Source organism: Narcine bancroftii, chromosome 4 (genome assembly GCF_036971445.1).
Source record: "Narcine bancroftii isolate sNarBan1 chromosome 4, sNarBan1.hap1, whole genome shotgun sequence".
In the NCBI taxonomy this organism is placed as follows: Eukaryota; Metazoa; Chordata; class Chondrichthyes; order Torpediniformes; family Narcinidae; genus Narcine; species Narcine bancroftii.
In genome coordinates this window covers 233736842-233754718 of record NC_091472.1, presented here as the reverse complement: position 1 = coordinate 233754718, position 17877 = coordinate 233736842, and the positions used below count along the sequence as shown (strand labels likewise).

Sequence of the window (17877 nt, the reverse complement as noted above, 5' to 3'; positions counted from 1 at the left end):
GCAATTTGCTGCACATATTTGTAATAATTTTTTTTAACTGTCACAGTGTCTGGAATTACGTTTCAAAGCAGCTACTCTCAGGTAATCTTAGACTCTTTCCCAACATTTCTTTTCAATAAGTTTTCAACTGATAGTATGAAAATATTGTACCACGTGATATTCCATATTTATTTTTTAACTGTTCAAATGTCAATAAATTATTTCCCAAAAAGCAATCTTTTATTCTTTTAATTCCTTTCCTTGCCCATTCCTCAAAAAAATAAATTGTCTATTGTAAAAGGAATTAAAGGGTTTTGCGTTAGTAATATTTTTGGTATTTGATAATTTATCATCTTTCGCTCCAGATGTATTCTCTTCCATATTTTTAGTATATGATGTAGTATTGGTAGATTATTATGTGGCACCAGTTTCTCATCCCATTTATAGAGTAAATGTTCAGGGACCTTTTCTCCTAATTTATATAATCCTATCTTGATACAATCCAGTTTTTCTCCCGTCTGATAAAATTCTGATAATGATCTTAACTGTGTTGCCCTGTAATAGTTTTTGAAATTTGGTAACTGCAATCCTCCTTGTTTATACATCCATGTTAATTTTTCCAAAGCCACTCTTGAATTTTTTACCCTTTCAGAGAAACTTTCTTATTAATTTATTTAATTTCATAAAATTTCCGGTCAAGGGAATCAGTAGCGTTTGGAACAGATATTATTGGCATGGAAATACATTCGTCTTAATGTAATTAACTCTCCCTATTAGAGTTAGTGGAAAATCTTTCCATTTCTCTACCTGTATTTTTTTTATTAATGATTGGTAATTTAATTTATACAAATTATTTAAATTATTATCTATCCTGATACCTAGGTAATGTATGGCCTGTGATTGCCATTTAAAAGGGGATTCCCTTTTACATTTTGTAAAATCAACTTTGTTCATAGGCATCACTTCACTTTTATCAATATTAATCTTGTATCCTGATATCGCCCCATATTCTTTCAATTTCGTATATAACCTTTTTATTGATTTTTCTGGTTCTGTTAAATATACTATAATATCACCACAAATAAGATAATTTTAAATTGTTCCTCTTTTACTTTTATTCCCTTTATCGTAGATTCTTTTCTTATCAGCTCTGCCAATGGTTCTATAGCCAAAGCAAACAGGGAAGGTGATAATGAGCATCCCTGTCTTGTTCACCTACTCAGTTTAAAGTGGTCTGAAACATATCCATTTGTTACCACTTTTGCCAGTGCTCTAGTCCAATTAATAAATTTTTCCGGTAATTTGAATTTCTGTAGATTTTTGAACAGGTAATTCCATTCCACCCTATCAAAAGCTTTCTTTGCATCAAGAGCCACTGCCACAGTTGGTGTTTTATTTATTTGTGCTGCATGGATTAAATTAATAAATTTACAGACATTATCTGCCACTCTTCTATTTTTAACAAATCCTATCTGATCTAGCGTCACTAATTTCAATACACAGTCTGTTAATCTATTTGCTAGTAATTTTGCTATTAATTTGTAATCTGTATTTAGTAAAGATATTGGTCTATATGAAGCCGGTGACAATGGATCTTCTTCCGTTTTTGGAATTACTGTGATTATTGCCATTTCACATGAGTCAGGCAAATTCTGGGTCTCTTCCATTACCTCTAAGTGGGGCGGAATTAATAGATTATTGAATACCTTATAAAACTTTGGAGGGAATCCATCTTCGCCTGGCGCTTTATTATTTTGTAATGTCATTAGTGTATCATGTTTTTCTGTAATTGTCAAGGGCTTTAGTAATTTATTTTGATCTCCAATTGTAATTGGGGTCATTCAATGTTTGACAAAAACTCCTCTATTTTGTTATTTTTCTCTGGGATTTTGGTTTGATACAATTGCTTATAAAATGTTTTCAAATTTACATTAATCTTTAATGAATTATACGAGATCTGTTTATCCTCCTTCCTTGTTCCTGTGATAGTTCTTGTTGCTTGTTCTGTTTTTAGTTACCAAGCCAATATTTTGTGGGTTTTCTCTTCTAATTCATAATATCTTTGCTTTGTTTTCATAATGGTTTTCTTCACTTTGTATGTTTGCAATGTATCATATTTCAATATTTTCTCTATCAATTCTCTTTTTCTCTATATCTTCCCTTCTCATAAAATCTTTCTCTATAGTTACTATCTCTTTTTCCAACTGTTCTAATTCCAGATCATATTCTTTTTTAATCTTGGTCGTATAACTAATTATTTGTCCCCAAATAAAGGCCTTCAATGTGTCCCATAATATATATTTGTCTGTTACAGAATTTGCATTTGTCTCAAAATATATTTTAATTTGTTGTTCTATGTATTCCCGAAAGTGTTGGCTTTTTAACAATATGGGGTTTAGCCTCCATCTGTATGTTTTCAGCAGAATATCCTCTAAAGCAATTGTCAATAACAAGGGTGAGTGGTCTGATTAAAAATCTTGCCTTATATTCAGCCTTTTGAACTCTCCCTTCAATCTATGCCAACAACAAGAACATATCAATCCTAGAATAGGTCTTATGTCTGTTTGAATAATATGAATAACTTCTTTCTTTTGGATGTTGTTTTTCCCATATATCAATTATCTTCATATCATGCATTGAGTTCAATGTAAATTTAGCTGGTTTATTTTTTATAGTAATCTTCCTGGTTTTATACATTGATGGGTCAAGGTTAAAATTAAAGCCTCCCCCTAGTAAAATGTGTCCCTGTGTGTCTGCTATCTTTAAAAAAAATGTCCTGCATAAATTCCTGGTCATCTTCATTAGGTGCTCAGTGGTCAGATTTGGAATATAAAATACCCTGGGTTGCTGCCAAACTGCTTCAACAGCATAATGAACTGTAACTTTGTACCAAGTTCCATTCCGTTGAGGTAGAGGACCAAACATGGGGACCAAGATTCATTCATTCTGTGGAAGTCGATCAACCAGTCACAAAGGCAGGTGCAGTGCCTCATCACCTTGGATTTTGTAGAGATTTCAAAATTTTTTAAAATTGAGATGCTGTAACAGCAGCACTTCTGCTGGTGAGGACATGAGAGAGGGGAGCGGAGAACAGCGCTACTTCACAAGATCCAACCATCCAGTTCTAATTTTTTTTAATTTTTTTTATTTTTCACACTATGGACCATACTGACCAAAATACACAAACATTTCCCTCTTGAATATACACAGTGTCATTTTCTCCCCTTTTCCCCCCTCCCTTCCCTCCCTCCTTCACTCCCCCTCCCCACCCACTCAACGTTCAACATATATGATACATTAAACCCATTAAACGGAGGAGTCACGTGATGGAGTAGTGGCCGGACGGTGAACTCCAGCCCTCTCCAGAAAAGTCGGAAAAAACAAAGGAAAACACAAAGGCACAAAAATAAAAATTAAAATAAAGTGAGTATAAAGGTGGAAAGAAGATGGCAACGAAAAAAGAAAAATCGAAACCAACGGTAAGAAGAGAGGAAGAGAAGACAACGGAAGAAGAAGGAGAAGGCCTTACCTGTTCGAAAAGGCCCGCGGTGGAGAGAGAAACCCGCTCCCTCAGGTTGGTAGAAAGTGGACTACAAAAATGGCTCGCTGAGCTGAGTAAAAGTGCGCAACCACGCATGCAAAAAAACACACCGACGGGAGGGGTAATCAGCTGGGGAGTCGATCTCCACAGCCGGCAATGACAGCTGCAGAACAGCTGCAGCAAGAGGAGAATATAGAAGACAACGAAAACAAGAAAGAAGAGAAGAAAAGGACAACAAAGAAACAACAGATGGCTAACCTAGAGGAAGAAGAAGAGGAAGAGGAAGAGTACAGTGAAATAGAAGAAGAAGGGAAAGGCAAGACAAAGGATATACTTTCTCTTATTAAAGAATACATGGAATCATTTAAAGAATGGCAAGCACAAGAATTTAATGATTTAAGAAGAAGAATAAACAATACAGAAGAGAAAATGAATAAAATAGATATGACCTTATCAGAAATGGGAAAAAGAATGGACAAGGTGCAAGAACGAGAAGAAGCAGTAGAAATGGAGGTAGAGGACACAAGAACTGTTAGCTCAGAAAATAGATATAATGGAAAATTATAACAGAAGAAATAACATAAAGATAGTGGGCCTTAAGGAAGATGAAGAAGGCAAGAATATGAGAGAGTTTATAAAAGATTGGATCCTTAGGATCCTAGGATGTCCAGAACTACAGCAAGAAATGGAAATAGAAAGGGCACATAGAGCATTGGCCTTTAAACCACAACCACAACAAAAACCAAGATCTATTTTAGTAAAATTCCTAAGATATACTACAAGAGAAAAGGTACTGGAGAAGACAATGGAAAAAGTAAGAGAGGGCAACAAGCCACTGGAGTACAAAGGGCAAAAAATCTTCATTTATCCAGATATAAGTTTTGAACTCCTGAAGAAGAGAAAGGAGTTCAATACAGCAAAGGCGATTTTATGGAAGAAAGGGTATAAATTTATACTAAAGCATCCAGCGGTATTGAAAATATTTATTCCAGGACAGCAAAACAGACCATTCTCGGATCCAGAGGAAGCACGAAAATTTGCAGAACAATTACAAAAATAGACTAAGAGATGAAGACGTGTAACGAGAGTACAAAAGACTGCGAACTAAAAAGACACATAAGTTTTGAACTCCTGAAGAAGAGGAAGGAGTTCAATACATCGAAAACGATCTTATGGAAAAAAACTATTCTCGGATCCAGAAGAAGCAAGGAAATTTACAGAACAACTACAAAACAAACAGAGAGATGAAGACATGTAATAAGAGTAAAAATGACCACGATTTATATGTATGTGGGTAAAGAGGTATATGTGTGTATATGTATAATGTGCATACATGAATGTATCCGTATTTACAGGAAAATATAAATAGTATAGACAAGAATTAATAAGGGAAGGAAATGGAATAGAGGGAATAAGGAGGGAATTAAAAGAGTGACCTTTGTTATATGAAAAGTGAAATCTTTTCTGGGGGGGCTGGGTGGGGAGGAGTTACGGTCACTGCAAAATCAGCTGACGCTTGCGAGTGAATTCGCAAATCAAACTGGAGAGGGGAGATGTGGTTGTCCGACAAGGGATAAAGGACAACTCAGGAGGGGAAGGGGGGATTGGGGCTAAAAAAGTTTTAAATAGGAGAATAAGGAAAATGTTTGATGTTTTCGGAATGTTGTCTTATAAAGGGTTCAAAACAAGAAAACAGAAATGGATAAGAAGGAAAGGTAATGATGGAGAAACGGAAAGGGAAGATAAATAAAGTATAAAATGGCTACGTTGAACTATATGACTTTAAATATTAATGGAATACATAACCAAATTAAAAGGAAGAAATTGCTAAATTTACTGAAAAAAGAAAAAAATGATATAGCATTTGTGCAAGAAACACATTTAACTGAATTGGAGCACAAGAAATTAAAGAGAGATTGGGTAGGACACGTACCAGCAGCATCGTATAATTCAAAAGCAAGAGGAGTAGCTATATTAATTAGTAAAAATGTGCCATTTAAAATAGAAGAGGAAATAATAGATCCAGCAGGGAGATATGTAATGATAAAATGTCAGATATATTCGGAGTTTTGGAATCTACTCAATGTATATTCACCTAACGAAGAAGATCAAAAGCTTATGAAAGATATCTTTTTGAAGATAGCAGATACGCAAGGGAACATATTAATAGGAGGGGATTTCAACCTGAATTTGGATTCAAATATGGACAAAACTGGGAAAAAAATTAACAGAAAGAACAAAGTAACCAAATTTATAATTAAATCGATGGAAGAAATGCAACTTTTGGATATATGGAGGAAACAACACCCAAAGGAAAAGGAGTATTCATATTACTCGGCTAGACATAAAACATACTCAAGAATAGACCTATTTTTGTTATCAGCTCGTATGCAAGATAGAGTAAAAAAAACAGAATATAAAGCTAGAATACTATCGGACCATTCACCCTTAATATTGACAGTAAAGTTAGAGGACATCCCTCCAAGAATGTATAGATGGAGATTAAACCCCATGTTACTTAAAAGGCAGGATTTTAGAGAATTTATTGAAAAACAAATTAAAATGTATTTTGAAATAAATACGAAATCAGTGGAAGATAAGTTTATACTATGGGATGCAATGAAAGCATTCATTAGAGGGCAAATAATAAGTTATGTAACCAAGATGAAGAAGGACTATAATCAGGAAACAGAGCAGTTGGAAAGGGAAATAGTAAATATAGAAAAAGAATTAGCAATGAAGGAAGATACAACTAAAAGAAGAGAATTGGTGGATAAAAAAATAAAATATGAAACACTACAAACATATAAGGTGGAGAAGAATATAATGAAGACAAAACAGAAATATTATGAACTAGGTGAAAAAACGCACAAAATCCTAGCATGGCAGCTTAAGACAGAACAAGCTAAGAAAATGGTATTGGCATCAAGGAAAAAAGACAAACAAATTACATATAATCCAAAAGAAATTAAGGAAAACTTTAGAGAATTCTATGAACAATTATACCGAACTGAAAACGAAGGGAAAGAAGGGAAAATAGATGAATTTCTAACTAAAATTGAACTACAAAAACTACAAATAGAGGAACAAAATAAATTAACAGAACCATTTGGAATAGTAGAAATACAAGAGATAATAAAAAAATTACCAAATAATAAGACACCAGGAGAGGATGGATTCCCAATAGAATTCTATAAAACATTTAAAGATTTATTAATTCCGCCCCTCCTGGAAGTAATCAACCAGATTGATAAAACACAAAGCTTACCAGATTCATGTAAAACAGCAATAATTACAGTAATACTAAAGCAAGGGAAAGATCCACTCACACCAGCGTCATATAGACCAATATCTTTACTTAACACAGATTATAAGATAATAGCTAAACTATTAGCAAACAGATTAGCAGTGTATGTACCGAAAATGGTAAATCTAGACCAAACTGGATTTATCAAAAAAAGACGCACAACAGACAATATTTGTAAATTTATTAACTTAATTCATGCAGTAGAAGGGAATAAAGCACCAACAGTAGCAGTTGCTTTAGACGCAGAGAAGGCCTTTGACAGAGTAGAATGGAATTATTTGTTCAAAGTATTGCAAAAATTCAGTTTACCGGAGAAGTATATTAATTGGATTAAAGCATTATATAAGGGACCATTAGCGAAAGTGACAGTAAATGGACATGTATCAAAGCAATTTAACTTAAGCAGGTCAACACGGCAGGGATGCCCACTATCACCTTTATTGTTTGCGTTAGCTATAGAACCACTAGCAGAATTGATAAGAACAGAAAATAATATAAAAGGGATAAAAATAAAAGACAAGGAATATAAAATCAGTTTATTTGCGGATGATGTTATAGTATACTTAACAGAACCAGAAATATCAATAAAAGAATTATATAAGAAATTGAAGGAATATGGAGAAGTGTCGGGTTACAAGATCAACGTAAATAAAAGTGAAGCAATGCCTATGAATAATGCGGATTTCTCAAAATTTAAGAAGGAATCACCATTTAGATGGCAAATGCAAGCAATAAGATACCTAGGTGTACAAATAAACAAAAATCTCGGCCAACTATATAAACTCAATTATTATCCACTAATGAAAAAATTACAGGACGATTTAGAGCATTGGAAAGATTTACCACTAACACTAATAGGAAGGATAAACTGTATTAAAATGAACATTTTTCCAAGGATATTATACCTATTTCAGGCATTGCCAATACAACTGACAGAGAAATTCTTCAAGGAGTTAAAGAAAATAATAAGGAAATTTTTATGGAAAGGGGGGAAACCGAGGATAGCACTAGATAAATTAACAGAATGGTATAAACAAGGAGGCTTACAACTGCCAAACTTTAAAAATTATTACAGAGCCACACAATTAAGATACCTATCAGATTTTTATCAAACAAGGGAAAAGCCAGATTGGACTAGATTAGAATTAGATAAAATAAGGGAAAAGATACCTGAACACATATTATATAAATGGGATGAAAAATTGGTACAACATAGAAGTTCTCCAGTATTACATCATCTACTCAATATTTGGAAGAAGATTCATGTAGAAAGAAATAAAACAAATTATCAATTGCCAAAACTAATATTGACGCAAAACAAGTTACTCCCTTTTACAATAGATAACCTTTCCTTTAGAGAATGGGAGTAAAAAGGGATTAAAAGAATAGAAAATTGTTTTTCAGGAAATAGATTCTTATCCTTTGAACAAATGAAAGATAAATACAATATAACTCAAGATACAGCGCTGGCATATTACCAGTTGAGATCCTACTTGAAGGATAAATTAGGAAGCAGTTTGAGTTTGCCAGAGGGAAGTAACCTTGAATATGTGATTACAGATACAATGATAATCAAAAGATTTATAACAAATATGTATATTAAACTGCAAGAAAAGGAGAATGAGGAAACAAATGGTAAAACTAAACAAAAATGGGAACAAGATTTAAATATAAAGATAAAAAAGGAAACATGGGAGAAGTTATGCTCTGGAACGATGAGAAATACAATAAATACAAGGTTACGTATGATACAATATAACTGGATACACAGGCTATACATTACACCTCAAAAGTTAAATAAATGGGACCCAACAGTATCTGATAGATGTTTTCGATGTAAAAAAGAAATGGGAACAACAATTCATGCAATTTGGACATGTGAGAAAGTAGAAAAATTTTGGGAAGATCTAAATCAGATATTAAATAAAATAACAGAAAACAATATACCAAAGAATCCAGAGATCTTCCTCCTAAGTAACATAAAAAACAAAGAATTTGGAATTGATTTGGAGGATGCACAAAAAAGATTTGTTAAGATAGCTCTAGCCGTAGCAAAAAAATGTATTATGTCAACCTGGAAATTGGAAGATAATTTGAAAATACAACAATGGTATATAGAAATGAATAAATGTATTCCATTTGAAAAAATAACATATAGTTTAAGAAATAATATTGAAATATTCGAACAAATATGTGAGCCTTACATTAAACACAATAGCGAAAACCTACCGGGGACAATCACTACCTAAGTTAATGGAAGGAAAAGGAAATGAAAAGAATGGACTCAGTGGAATCTCTGGTGTATTTTTATTGAATGACAACATTGTCTGACTGGTTTAATGTATCCTAGATTTTATACCTTAAATGGATGGGAGGGGGGAGGTAGGGAGGGTGGGATGGGAGGAGGGAGGGGGGGGGGAGAAAATGGCACTGTATATGTGTGAAAAGGAAAAAGTGTGTATCATGGTTAATGCGATTTATGGTGTGAAAAATAAAAAATAAAAAATAAAAAAAACCCATTAAACAATGTCATCACACAATGAAAATAAACAAGCAATTTGTGTCTTCTACTTTTACATACTGGACTCAATTTGGATGGAGCACAAAAAAGATTTATTATGATAGCCTTAGCTGTAGCAAAAAAATGTATTATATCAACCTGGAAATGAGAAGATAGCCTGAGAATACAGCAATGGTACATAGAAATGAATAAATGTATTCCATTGGAAAAAATAACAAATAATTTAAGAAATAACATCACAGTATTCGAACAATTTGGGAAACGTACATGGAACACAACAGAGAAGTCCTACCACGGACCTCCACCACCTAAAATGACAGGAGAAGAAGATCAAATGAACTGACCCAGTTCAACATGAGCCATCAAGTTGATGGCTCAGTACAGTGCTTTTAATTAAAATCCTGCAACAACAGAGCTCTGTGCCTAAGATGGCAGTGCCTGTGCTTGGCAGTGTCCAGGAGGGGTTGCAGACTCCGGGGAAGCAGTGGACCAGTGCAGGGTACCAGAAATAGGGAGAACACCTCCAATATGGAAGACAACCCTACAGGGTAATAACTACGGCAGTCAACCACCGAGAGGTTCAGCGGCTGAAGGATCCACACAGGCTACGAACTGCTGGCAACTTGCGGCCCAAGGAGCCACAGGCTGTGGGCTGCTGGAGACTGGCTCATGGGAACCAGGTATCAAAACCAGGATTCAAGAGGGTGCTGAGGGCAAGAAGGCCTCCCAAAGGGCCTTGGGAGCTAAAGGCTTCCTGATTGTATCAGAGTATGGAGGAAAAATCATGCCTTCCATATCTTCCAGCATAGATTGCTGACATTTAAAACATTTTTCCTGGTAGGATGGGTTCACAGTCCTTTCTTAACAAATAGCTGAGGGATGTGCAAGCTTAGGTAGCCATAGCATCAGGCAGACTATTGTGAGGCTACTGCCACTAGTTGGGAGATAGGGCCGTTGTCACCTTGTTAGGGTGATAAGGGGAAGCGACCTGCTAATTGCTTACTTGTTGGGGCAGGATGTAATGCCTCCTTTGTCCTTTGCCTTCAACCATTTTTTTCTCTTTTGTTTTGGGATAAAAACATGGTATCACTTTTTAAAATAAAGACTTTCTGTAAGCAGTAGTCCTCTGTGTCTGAGATATTTCCCACAACACAGAGGTTTTGATCTGGATCTCAGGTTACAAATGTATTGAGGGGTCTGTGTGGCTGCAGAGGTTGCAGGAGCACTGGAGACGAATCCATGGACACTTAAGCCCCTTTAACACTTGCCAGTGATCCCAGGAATGAAACACCAATGGCCCCTAGTACAATCCTCGGTGTCTGCAGACACTGGCGTTGAGATCAGGCAGGTGTGAAATGGGCAAATGCATTGCAGGCACTTCCTATTAAAGGTAGAACAGACCAAACGCTGGGGATAAACCCTTGCAAGTGTGAAAGAGTTCAGTGTCCCATTTTAGAGTGGTCTAGTGTGAAAGGCCAAACCCCCATTCCTATCCCAGGACGCTGAATTGCCGATTTACTGGGATGCAAGTGTGAAAGGGGCTTTAGTGACTCCGAATGGACTCTCTCTCTCTCTCTTACTGTAAGGGACGTCATGCCATACTAATGGTGACTCTGTCTGCTTTACAGCAGGAAAAACAAAGTTTTGTGTGATATTACATGTTCTATATTATTACATGAAAATAAAGGAATATTAATGTCATTCGTATGGTCTCAGAACTCATTTTGTCTGAGTAATCTTTAGGACTAGTGAATCTGAAATGCCCTCCAGAATCAAATGGTCAACCAGTTCTCACTGAGTGCACATACAAGGAGAATGTCGGCAGGACAAAGTACCACGTGGTTACAAACAGATCTCTGCAGCAGAGAAATTGTAAAAATAAAAAGGTAATTAAAATGGGTGAGATTGAGGAGGAAAGAAGTGTGCTCCCAGAATGAATTAATGGAAAAATTTATTTACTCTGTGTTTCCAAAGGGAGTGGTTTATGCAGAGACTATTGCATTTTTAAAGATAAAATATGATTTGAAATCATTACAAATGTTAGTCCCCAGGAATTGCATTTTTCTATAACATGGCATGAACAGGCCAATTATTATCCCCCTGTGCTGAAATATGCTTTACATATATAATATGTATGTTCAATATAAAACAACTTTGCAAAGCTAGTGAAGAAAGATTTGGCATTCAATTGAATGCTTTCAATCAGCTTTTCCTTTGTCTCTCTTCATTCCCTGATGTTTTATTTTTCTGAACTTATCATTGCAGCTTTTCCCCAGCTTACAAGAACCTGACTTATTTGAGCTGTGCCAAGCAGAGCAAGTTCATGACCAAGTTCACTCACTGAGTCAGTGAGGTCAGCTGACAACTGCTTTTATTACACTTGCTTGCTCTCCCATCACAGTTATTTTTATAATCCTCTACCACACTCCGTTTTCGTTCTTTTGACTTCTGAACGGTTCAATTATGAACCGTTCTCATGAATTAAACCCTGTCAACTGGGGACCCCCTGTTAGGTGAGGGCACAGCAAATCAGTCATTCATGAGGAGAGCGACTAGGGAGCTTGTCTCCCCACACCATCTCTCCTACCTTCATCTGCCCAGTATTCTATGACCTCCTGTCCTCTCTTTTGCCCATGCCATCTTTTTTTTTATGCTTGGTCTCTCTTCTTCTTCCCACGATAGTCTAAAAAAAGTCACAACCCAAACACTGACTGCCCATTTCTCTCCATGGATGCTGATTGACCCATTGAGTCCCTTCAGCTCCTTTGTTTCCTGATGAAGCATCTGGTTTGTGTGCACTCCTTGGCAGCTTTGTAATATGATTTTGTAATGTCTACCAACTAACTCAATGCTGAATCCTTAGGTCATTGTAATTTGATGACAACAAAATAAGAAACATATTTTAATTGCACCTGTGCTTTATAATTGCCTTGATCTAATTGCTGCAGTGGCAATTGTTTAGATAGAAAATGTCAAACACAATTAAATATTAATAAACTCTAGAGTTGGCTTTTAATTTATAAATTAATTTTGGAATAGCTAGGAGTGAGATATGCATCTTGGGAAATGAAGTCTACATACAGTCTGGATAGCAAAATTCTAAATGAGATGGAAAACTTTTACAGATTTCTAAGCCACGATAAGCGATAATACAAGTTAATAAAAATATTAAGCAAACAAACATTCTAGTTCATTCCCAGAGGTGTAGAGTTGAAAAGCAATAAAGATATCAAGTTCACTGAACCTTGAAAATAATACATGACCACTATGAGACCGAACAGACGGAGTGCCTTTTTGCCATAGAGGCATGACCTGTTAAGAGGCTTAGATAACAATAGGCTTTAAAACACAAGGAAAATATGACAAGTTTCCATTTGAGGCAAAATGAAAGCCATGAGCTAAAGCTGTAAAATAGTCGCTCAAATTCAATTGAAAATTCAGGAGTAATTTTCTGACCCAAAATTGTAAGACCATGGAAAATGTTACCAAAAATGCAGCTGAAGCAAACTGCAAATTTGCCTTTAGGTGAACACTATGATAGAGAAAAGAATACAAGGTTGTGCCCATGGGAATGAGGTGAAGGGGCTGAAGGTGACTCAAATCCAACCTAATCAACAGTAAAGGATGGGTCAATATAACTTGATATCCTCTCCTTTGTGCAGGACATCTACACGTTAACCAAAATTCTTCCTCCAAGTGTGAATATCAGTCATTTCAAACAGAAACCAAGCCAACAAAGATAGGGCACATTAGTGGGAAAATTTAAAAGGGACCTGGGTGGCACAGTTAGCACACTATTTCAATGCCAGTGAGCCGGGTTCGAATCGGTGCTGTCTGTAAGGAGTTTGTTCATTCTCCCCATGTCTGCGTGGGCTTCCTCTGGGTGCTCCGGCTTCCACCCACATTCCAAAGACATATGGGGTTAGTGAGTTAATTGGTCCCATGGGTGTATTTGGGCGGCGCAGGCTTGCGGGCTAGAAGGGTCTGTTACAGTAATTTTTTTAAAAGTCTGTAAATTTTAAAAAAATTAAACGGGTTTTGTTTTTCTTACAGAGGGTGGTAGGTATGTGGAACGAGAATCCAGAAGAAGTGATGGGTACAATAGCGAAATTTAGACAGGAACTTGGATAGGGAAAGTTTGAAGGGATATGGAACATTTAGGCAAATGGAACAAGCCCATTTGAACAACCTCGTCAACATGGATGAGTTGGACCAAAGGGCCAGTATCTGTGCTGTATGACTCCATTACACTCTCACTTCAGAGAAAAAAAGAGGGTGGAAGGGCGGCATGGTTAGCACAACACTGTTACAGCACCAGCGTTCGGACCAAGGTTCAAATCCAGCGCTGTTTGTATAGAGTTTATACATTTTCCCTGTGTCTGCTTGGGTTTTCCCTGGGGCTCTGGTTTCCTCCCACCCATCAAAATGGACTGGGGGTTGTAGGTCAATTGGATGTAATTGGCTGGCAAGGGCTCGTGGGCTGAAAGGGCCTGTTACTGTGCTGTATGACTAAGTTTAAATATAAAATTAAAGGGCCCCGATGGCTTATTCCTGCTCCTGTTCCTATTTTCTTGTTTCCTTATGACTGAAAACCAGGAAGAAAGGGAGTGAAATTCAATGGGGCAGACATGGATGTGGGTATGGTGCAGACACGAGGTGGAGAGGGTGAGCTTGGGCATGGTTGACAAAGCAGAAGTTCAGAGAATGGACTGAAGCCAGAAGGATAAACAAATAAGCAGATGCTGTTAATACTTGTCAACAAAGATACACATTCCAAGGATGACAACATAAAATTATTTAAAGCTGCCTTGAAAACACAGCACAATCATGGCTGAGCAAACGGCTAAATTATAGCTATTCCACACTAAACAACCCCTGGGACTAATTTACTTTTCATCTTAAGAGCGATGCAACAGCACGTTTGAGTCCACTAACTGGAGATTTGGAAGGCCACAAGCCAGGAATGATAACAGTCAGAAAGACTGGACTGTGAAACACAAATCTAATCATCAAGCTTGTGCTTCTTATCTCTCCAAGTTGACAGAAAATGCACTTCCACCAGCTGTTTTTAATCCTTATTAAAAAGAGAAATGGATGGAAAGGCTTAGCAGGTCAAAGATAGAAAGAGTTAACACTTAAGGCTGATGCTTTCTCACTCAAACAGAAGTGCTGGGTGTCATTAGGTCATGCAGACCCTTCAATCCATCATTTTCTGCTATGAAATGCATATTTGGGGTGAAACATGAAAGTCTGTAGGTGCTGTGATTGTAGTAAAAGCACAGAAATGATGGAGGAACTCAGGTCTTGCAGCATCCACGAGAGGTAAAGATATATGACTGATGTTTCGGGCCTGAGCCCTTCTTCAAGGTATGAGTAATAAGCAGGCAGGCGTCTGAATTAAAAGGCTGGGGAGAAGGAAAGAAAGGGCAGGGGGAGGAGCACAGACCAACAGGATAGGAGGGCAGGAAGAGAGAAAAGGCAAGAACTGATGTAGGGGGGGGGGGAGGGGAATTATGGCTCTTTGAGTGCAGAACTGGGAGAAAGAAGAAAGAGGGTAAAGGGGAGCGAGAGACAAAACTAGAGGAAAGAGGACAGAGGGACAGATTGGGGGAGGGGCAAACTGAAATGGGAGAAATTGATGTTAATGCCATTCGGTCGGAATGTGTAGGCGTGGATTGCTCTACAGAGCCATCAAAAAGGTAGGCATATCTGGGGTACATGCCACCTCTTTGACTTGGAGAAAGTGGGATGAGTCAAAGGAGAAGATAATGAGGGTGAGGACAAGTTCTGCCAGCCGGAAGAGGGTGGTGGTGTTGAGGGACTGTTTGGGTCTGTTGTCATGAAAGAAATTAAGAGTTGTGAGGCCTTCAGTATGGGAGAATGGAGGTGTATAGTGATTGAATGTCCATGGTAAACATGAGGTGGTCAAGTCCAGGGAAATGGAAGTTGTTGAAGTGATGGAGGGCATGTGAAGTATAACTGCTATAGGTGGGGAGGGACTGGGTTGAAGGGGTGGAACAAAATGGAGTCAAGGCAAGCCTATTTTGTCTATAGCTTTCTATGCTTTGGCAATTCAAGTACTTGCCCCAACAGTTAAATGAGGTATCAATAATAGCTGCCTCCACTGCCTTTTCAGGCCATATTCCAGATGGCCAGCACCCTCTGGGTGAATTTTATTTTGCCTCTGAAGCCCTCTAACCCTTTTATTCCTCACCTTAAACCTTGATGTCTCGTTTTAGATGCCTTCAGTATGAGAGAAAGTATCTCACTATCTTCCTTTTTCTATCTCATTGTGTGTTGCCTCTCCAATGTCCCTTAAGCACTTCAAAATCAACTATTTCAAAATTCTTCAACTGCAGTTATTTTGCTTTTCAATGACTCTAACCCAAACTATGGTTCAAGCCTGAAGCAGATCACAATTGCACTCCTTACTGGCCTGAGACAAAAATCTGGCTTTACTATTGGTCATAGTTTGTACTAATAATCAAAATTATGTTGCATGGAACCAGCTTTTAAAAGATTGCTTTTTTGCTTTCCTTGACAGTTTCCATAAATAAGGCATGTTAACAGAATATTATACTTCTATTGTTCATGTGTTAAACAATATAAAGTGTCTCAAGGCGAGAGGCAACTTTTATGGGGCTATAAAGAAAATAGGCTGTGGATCTACAAATGATGAATGTACTTAAGGCTGAGAACAATAGAGGCCGAACCATAGAAAGAATTGAGGAAGATACGTAGAGTGAAGATATGAGGAGCTGATGCAGGTCAGTATTTTGTTAATCAGTGATAGATGATGTTTATATGGCTTATCCTGCACATGCTATTCACAGGTATTTGGGGACTATATGGAAATTGGGAACTCAGATGTAGTCTCTCAGTGTGGTACAAGCTACATCAGCAAGGTCTCAGTTTAATTATCTTCTGCTTTTGAACAGGGAAGCAACAACTGGTTTCTGTGCTTATGGAGACAGAAGGGAAGACTGCTAGGGTTCACATTCAGGTTTACTGACCAGGGACCAGGAAGAAGGGTTATTAAGCAAATTTTGTAGATGCACCATGGGAAGTATGCAATCTGGTTCCATCAGAGCTTGGTGCTGGAATTGTTCTGCCCAAGACTGCAAGAAACTAATCTCTCCTCTATCCACTCAGTCTACACTTCCCATTGTCTTAGGAAAGCAGCGAACATAGTAAAGAACTCATCCTGTTCCAGTTACGCTCTCTTCTCCCCACTCCTGTCAAGCTCTCGAATGAACCTGTAAAAGATGATCCCTACCACATTAACAAAGACAAACCCCACCACATTGCACTGTTCTCACTGTACTTCTCTCTGTAACACGATAACCCTTCACTTGTGTATCCGCGGGAGTCATCTACTGCATCCAGAGATCCCGTTGTGGCCTACTATACATTGGAGAGATTGGGAGATTGCTTTACTGAGTACCTTTGATCTGTCCACATCAGTGACTGATATCTCACAGTGGCTAACTGTTTTAATTCTGCGCCCCACTCCCATGCTGACATGTCTGTTCATGGCCTCATATACTGTCCAATCAAGGCCAGTCATAAATTGGAGGAGCAACACTTAATTTTATGTCTGGGCATTGTCCAACCAGATGGCATTAAATATCGACTTCTCTGGTTTCTGCTAGCCTACTTTCCATTCTCCTTTCTTTTCCATTCCCTTTGTCTTCTTTCCTCCAGCTCTCGACTCCCTCTCTCTCCATTCGTTGAGCCATCCCTCCTCCCCCAGCTTGTTGGTGTTCCCTCTCTTCTTTATCCACCTATTACCTCCTTGTTTTGATACTGTCCTCCTTCCCCTCTTCCCACCCCCACCTTTTTGTTCAGGTGCCTGCCTACATTTAGTCATACCTTGGTGAAGGGCTCAAGGCCGAAATTATGGTTATGTACTTTTATCTTTGATCTATAAGCTACACTGTTTGACCTACTGAGTTCCTCCAGCATTGTGTTTGTACTTCAACCGCTGTGTCTGCAGACTTTCATGTTTTACTTCTATAACCTGCACTTTTGTTTTATTTTTGCACGACCTGTTGTACTCAAGTATGGGTTGACCTACTTGGATTGCATGCAAAGCTTTTTTTGCTGTTTGTCAGTACACGTGACAATAAATAATTCAATGGTCATATGTGACTTATGGGTACCCTAAGTTGAGACATATGCCACGCTAACTTCGATGATGGATTGTGCACCCAGGCACAAGTTACTTGAGACTGTAAGCAATGAGGATGGCAGAACCGAATCACAAAAAGCAAATGGGCAAACTGTGGCGAACATTGATGTACACAAATTAAACATTCCTCATCATGGCACCAAGAAAGGATACAACTAAAGAGTTAACATTATCCAGTTGAAGCATAGTGGATTCTATGTTTCAAATGGACAATGGTCACTCTTTATTCAGGGTTCAACATTCCTTGACTATGTATTTTAGTGGTTCTCAAACTTTTTCCTTCCACTCACATACCATTTTAAGTATTCCCTATGCCACAGGTTCTCTGTGATTAGTAA

The 17877-nt window shown here is 37.5% G+C and overlaps 1 protein-coding gene across 4 annotated transcripts in view; it reads right to left on the bottom strand.

Annotated features, from left to right (window-relative positions):
- The window catches only part of LOC138761718 (abl interactor 2), a 172398-nt gene that overhangs the window by 48822 nt on the left and 105699 nt on the right, over positions 1-17877 (bottom strand). The window lies entirely within an intron of this gene.